General features: G+C 52.2%; 1 non-coding gene across 1 annotated transcript; it reads left to right on the forward strand.

Moving 5' to 3' along the window:
- The first annotated feature begins 5,862 nt into the window (after window positions 1-5,862).
- TRNAN-GUU (transfer RNA asparagine (anticodon GUU)) lies at window positions 5,863-5,936 on the forward strand. Its single transcript has one exon. It is a non-coding gene; the product is annotated as a tRNA-Asn (tRNA).
- The last annotated feature ends 252 nt before the right edge of the window (window positions 5,937-6,188 follow it).

The raw sequence follows: 6,188 nt of genomic DNA on the forward strand, positions 1-6,188 counted from the left end.
GATTGGAGGTTCGAGCCCTCCCGGGAGTGGTGTGTTGCTTTTTTTTCTTTGGGCTGATAGCTTTGAAGATATGTTCTGATGGTGGTGAGAGTGAAGCAGGACTGTCTCCGTGGCGCAATTGGCTAGCGCGATCGGCTGGTGACCGAGAGGTTGGAGGTTCGAGCCCACGCGGTGGCGGTGCGGTGCTTTTTATTCTTTGGGCTGATAGCTTTGAAGATATGTTGTGATGGTGGTGTGATTGGAGCACGACTCTCTCCGTGGCGCAATTGGCTAGCGCGATGGGCTGTTAACTGAAAGGTTGGAGGTTCGAGCCCACCCAGGAATGGTGTGTTGCTTTTTTTTCTTTGGGCTGACAGCTTTCAAGATATGTTCTGATGGTGGTGAGAGTGGAGCAGGACTGTCTCCATGGCGCTATTGGCTAGCTCGATCGGCTGTTAACCGAAAGGTTGGAGGTTCGAGCCCACCTGGTGGTGGTGGTGCGGCGCTTTTTTTTCTTTGGGCTGATATCTCTGAAGAAATGTTCTGACGGTGGTGAGAGTGGAGCATGACTGTCTCCTTGGCGCAATCGGCTAGCACGTTCCGCTGTTAACCGAAAGGTTGGAAGTTCGAGCCCACGCTGTGGTGGTGCGGTGCTTTTTTTCCTTTGGGCTGATAGCTTTGAAGATATGTTGTGTTGGTGGTGAGAGTGGAGCACGACTGTCTCCGTGGCGCAATTGGCTAGCGCGATGGGCTGTTAACTGAAAGGTTGGAGGTTCGAGCTCTCCCGGGAGTGGTGTGTTGCTTTTTTCTTTGCGCTGATAGCTTTGAAGATATGTTCTGATGGTGGTGGGAGTGGAGCACGACTGTCTCCGTGGCGCAATTGGCTAGCGCGATGGGCTGTTAACCGAAAGGTTGGAGGTTCGAGCCCTCCCGGGAGTGGTGTGTTGCTTTTTTTCTTTGCGCTTATAGCTTTGAAGATATGTTCTGATGGTGGTGGGAGTGGAGCACGACTGTCTCCGTGGCGCAATTGGCTAGCGCGATCGGCTGTTAACCAAAAGGTTGGAGGTTCGAGCACTCCCGGGAGTTGTGTGTTGCTTTTTTTTCTTTGCGCTTATAGCTTTGAAGATATGTTCTGATGGTGGTGAGAGTGGAGCACGACTGTCTCCGTGGCGTAATTGGCTAGCGCGATGGGGTATTAACCGAAAGGTTGGAGGTTTGAGCCCACCAGGTGGTGGTGCGGCGCTTTTTTTTCTTTGGGCTGATAGCTCTGAAGAAATGTTCTGACGGTGGTGAGAGTGGAGCACGACTGTCTCCGTGGCGCAATTGGCTAGCGCGATCGGCTGTTAACCGAAAGGTTGGAGGTTCGAGCTCTCCCGGGAGTGGTGTGTTTTGTTGCTTTTTTCTTTGCGCTAATAGCTTTGAAGATATGTTCTGATGGTGGTGGGAGTGGCGCACGACTGTCTCCGTGGCGCAATTGGCTAGCGCGATCGGCTTTTAACCGAAAGGTTGGAGGTTCGAGCTCTCCCGGGAGTGGTGTGTTGCTTTTTTCTTTGTGCTGATAGCTTTGAAGATATGTTCTGATGGTGGTGGGAGTGGCGCACGACTGTCTCCGTGGCGCAATTGGCTAGCGCGATCGGCTGTTAACCAAAAGGTTGGAGGTTCGAGCACTCCCGGGAGTGGTGTGTTGCTTTTTTTTCTTTGCGCTTATAGCTTTGAAGATATGTTATGATGGTGGTGAGAGTGGAGCACGACTGTCTCCGTGTCGTAATTGGCTTGCGCGATGGGGTATTAACCGAAAGGTTGGAGGTTTGAGCCCACCCGGTGGTGGTGCGGCGCTTTTTTTTCTTTGGGCTGATAGCTCTGAAGAAATGTTCTGACGGTGGTGAGAGTGGAGCATGACTGTCTCCGTGGTGCAATTGGCTAGCGCGATGGGCTGTTAACCGAAAGGTTGGAGTTCGAGCCCACCCGATGGTGGTGCAGCGCTTTTTTTTCTTTGGGCTGATAGCTCTGAAGAAATGTTCTGACGGTGGTGAGAGTGGAGCATGACTGTCTCCTTGGCGCTATTGGCTAGCGCGATCGGCTGTTAACCGAAAGGTTGGAGGTTCGAGCCCTCCCGGGAGTGGTGTGTTGCTTTTTTCTTAGCGCTGATAGCTTTGAAGATATGTTCTGATGGTGGTGAGAGTCGAGCACGACTGTCTCCGTGGCGTAAATGGCTAGCGCGATGGGCTATTACCCGAAAGGTTGGACGCTCGAGCCCACCCGGTGGTGGTGCGGCGCTTTTTTTCTTTTGGCTGATATCTCTGAAGAAATGTTCTGACGGTGGTGAGAGTGGAGCATGACTGTCTCCTTGGCACAATCGGCTAGCACGTTCCGCTGTTAACCGAAAGGTTGGAAGTTCGAGCCCACGCGGTGGTGGTGCGGTGCTTTTTTTCCTTTGGGCTGATAGCTTTGAAGATATGTTGTGTTAGTGGTGAGAGTGGAGCACGACTGTCTCCGTGGCGCAATTGGCTAGCGCGATGGGCTGTTAACTGAAAGGTTGGAGGTTCGAGCTCTCCCGGGAGTGGTGTGTTGCTTTTTTCTTTGTGCTGATAGCTCTGAAGAAATGTTCTGACGGTGGTGAGAGTGGAGCACGACTGTCTCCGTGGCGCAATTGGCTAGCGCGATCGGCTGTTCACCAAAAGGTTGGAGGTTCGAGCACTCCCGGGAGTGGTGTGTGGCTTCTTTTTCTTTGCGCTTATAGCTTTGAAGATATGTTCTGATGGTGGTGAGAGTGGAGCACGACTGTCTCCGTGGCGTAATTGGCTAGCGCGATGGGGTATTAACTGAAAGGTTGGAGGTTTGAGCCCACCCGGTTGTGGTGCGGCGCTTTTTTTTCTTTGGGCTGATAGCTCTGAAGAAATGTTCTGACGGTGGTGAGAGTGGAGCATGACTGTCTCCGTGGCGCAATTGGCTAGCGCGATGGGCTGTTAACCGAAAGGTTGGAGGTTCGAGCCCACCCGATGGTGGTGCAGCGCTTTTTTTCTTTGGGCTGATAGCTCTGAAGAAATGTTCTGACGGTGGTGAGAGAGGAGCATGACTGTCTCCTTGGCGCAATTGGCTAGCGCGATCGGCTGTTAACCAAAAGATTGGAGGTTCGAGCACTCCCGGGAGTGGTGTGTTGCTTTTTTTTTCTTTGCGCTTATAGCTTTGAAGATATGTTCTGATGGTGGTGAGAGTGGAGCACGACTGTCTCCGTGGCGTAATTGGCTAGCGCGATGGGGTATTAACCGAAAGGTTGGAGGTTTGAGCCCACCAGGTGCTGGTGCGGCGCTTTTTTTCTTTGGGCTGATAGCTCTGAAGAAATGTTCTGACGGTGGTGAGAGTGGAGCACGACTGTCTCCGTGGCGCAATTGGCTAGCGCGATCGGCTGTTAACTGAAAGGTTGGAGGTTCGAGCCCTCCCGGGAGTGGTGTGTTGCTTTTTTTTTCTTTGGGCTGATAGCTTTGAAGATAAGTTCTGATGGTGGTGAGAGTGGAGCAGGACTGTCTCCGTGGCGCAATTGGCTAGCGCGATCGGCTGGTAACCGAGAGGTTGGAAGTTCGAGCCCACGCGGTGGGGGTGCGGTGCTTTTTTTTCTTTGGGCTGATAGCTTTGAAGATATGTTGTGATGGTGGTGTGATTGGAGCACGACTCTCTCCGTGGCGCAATTGGCTACCGCGATGGGCTGTTAACTGAAAGGTTGGAGGTTCGAGCCCACCCAGGAATGGTGTGTTGCTTTTTTTTCTTTGGGCTGATAGCTTTGAAGATATGTTCTGATGGTGGTGAGAGTGAAGCAGGACTGTCTCCATGGCGCTATTGGCTAGCGCGATCGGCTGTTAACCGAAAGGTTGGAGGTTCGAGCCCACCTGGTGGTGGTGCGGCACTTTTTTTTCTTTGGGCTGAATGCTCTGAAAAAATGTTCTGACGGTGGTGAGAGTGGAGCACGACTGTCTCCGTGGCACAATTGGCTAGCGCGATTGGCTGTTAACCGAAAGGTTTGAGGTTCGAGCCCACCCGATGGTGGTGCAGCGCTTTTTTTCTTTTGACTGATATCTCTGAAGAAATGTTCTGACGGTGGTGAGAGTGGAGCATGACTGTCTCCTTGGCGCAATCGGCTAGCACGTTCAGCTGTTAACCGAAAGGTTGGAAGTTCGAGCCCACGCGGTAGTGGTGCGGTGCTTTTTTTCCTTTGGGCTGATAGCTTTGAAGATATGTTGTGATGGTGGTGAGAGTGGAGAACGACCGTCTCCGTGGCGCAATTGGCTAGCGCGATGGGCTGTTAACTGAAAGGTTGGAGGTTCGAGCTTTCCCGGGAGTGGTGTGTTGCTTTTTTCTTTGCGCTGATAGCTTTGAAGATATGTTCTGAAGGTGGTGTTAGTGGAGCACGACTGTCTCCGTGGCGCAATTGGCTAGCGCGATCGGCTGTTAACCGAAAGGTTGGAGGTTCGAGCCCTCCCGGGAATGGTGTGTTGCTTTTTTTCTTTGAGCTTATAGCTTTGAAGATATGTTCTGATGGTGGTGAGAGTGGAGCACGACTGTCTCCGTGGCGCAATTGGCTAGCGCGATCGGCTGTTAACGAAAAGGATGGAGGTTCGAGCACACCCGGGAGTGGTGTGTTGCTTTTTTTTCTTTGCGCTTATAGCTTTGAAGATATGTTCTGATGGTGGTGAGAGTGGAGCACGACTGTCTCCGTGGCGCAATTGGCTAGCGCGATCGGCTGGTAACCGAGAGGTTGGAAGTTCGAGCCCACGCGGTGGGGGTGCGGTGCTTATTTTTCTTTGGGCTGATAGCTTTGAAGATATGTTGTGATGGTGGTGTGATTGGAGCACGACTGTCTCCGCGGCGAAATTGGCTAGCGCGATCGGCTGTTAACTGAAAGGTTGGAGGTTCGAGCCCTCCCGGGAGTGGTGTGTTGCTTTTTTTTCTTTGGGCTGATAGCTTTGAAGATATGTTCTGATGGTGGTGAGAGTGGAGCAGGACTGTCTCCGTGGCGCAATTGGCTAGCGCGATCGGCTGGTAACCGAGAGGTTGGAAGTTCGAGCCCACGCGGTGAGGGTGCGGTGCTTTTTTTCTTTGGGCTGATAGCTTTGAAGATATGTTGTGATGGTGGTGTGATTGGAGCACGACTCTCTCCGTGGCGCAATTGGCTACCGCGATGGGCTGTTAACTGAAAGGTTGGAGGTTCGAGCCCACCCAGGAATGGTGTGTTGCTTTTTTTTCTTTGGGCTGATAGCTTTGAAGATATGTTCTGATGGTGGTGAGAGTGAAGAAGGACTGTCTCCATGGCGCTATTGGCTAGCGCGATCGGCTGTTAACCGAAAGGTTGGAGGTTCGAGCCCACCTGGTGGTGGTGCGGCACTTTTTTTTCTTTGGGCTGATAGCTCTGAAAAAATGTTCTGACGGTGGTGAGATTGGAGCACGACTGTCTCCGTGGCACAATTGGCTAGCGCGATTGGCTGTTAACCGAAAGGTTTGAGGTTCGAGCCCACCCGATGGTGGTGCAGCGCTTTTTTTCTTTTGGCTGATATCTCTGAAGAAATGTTCTGACGGTGGTGAGAGTGGAGCATGACTGTCTCCTTGGCGCAATCGGCTAGCACGTTCGGCTGTTAACCGAAAGGTTGGAAGTTCGAGCCCACGCGGTAGTGGTGCGGTGCTTTTTTTCCTTTGGGCTGATAGCTTTGAAGATATGTTGTGATGGTGGTGAGAGTGGAGAACGACTGTCTCCGTGGCGCAATTGGCTAGCGCGATGGGCTGTTAACTGAAAGTTTGGAGGTTCGAGCTCTCCCGGGAGTGGTGTGTTGCTTTTTTCTTTGCGCTGATAGCTTTGAAGATATGTTCTGAAGGTGGTGTTAGTGGAGCACGACTGTTTCCGTGGCGCAATTGGCTAGCGCGATCGGCTGTTAACCGAAAGGTTGGAGGTTCGAGCCCTCCCGGGAGTGGTGTGTTGCTTTTTTTCTTTGAGCTTATAGCTTTGAAGATATGTTCTGATGGTGGTGAGAGTGGAGCACGACTGTCTCCGTGGCGCAATTGGCTAGCGCGATCGGCTGTTAACCAAAAGGTTGGAGGTTCGAGCACACCCGGGAGTGGTGTGTTGCTTTTTTTTCTTTGCGCTTATAGCTTTGAAGATATGTTCTGATGGTGGTGAGAGTGGAGCACGACTGTCTCCGTGGCGCAATTGGCTAGCGCGATCG

Source organism: Rhipicephalus microplus, unplaced genomic scaffold, assembly GCF_043290135.1.
Source record: "Rhipicephalus microplus isolate Deutch F79 unplaced genomic scaffold, USDA_Rmic scaffold_59, whole genome shotgun sequence".
Taxonomy (NCBI): domain Eukaryota; kingdom Metazoa; phylum Arthropoda; class Arachnida; order Ixodida; family Ixodidae; genus Rhipicephalus; species Rhipicephalus microplus.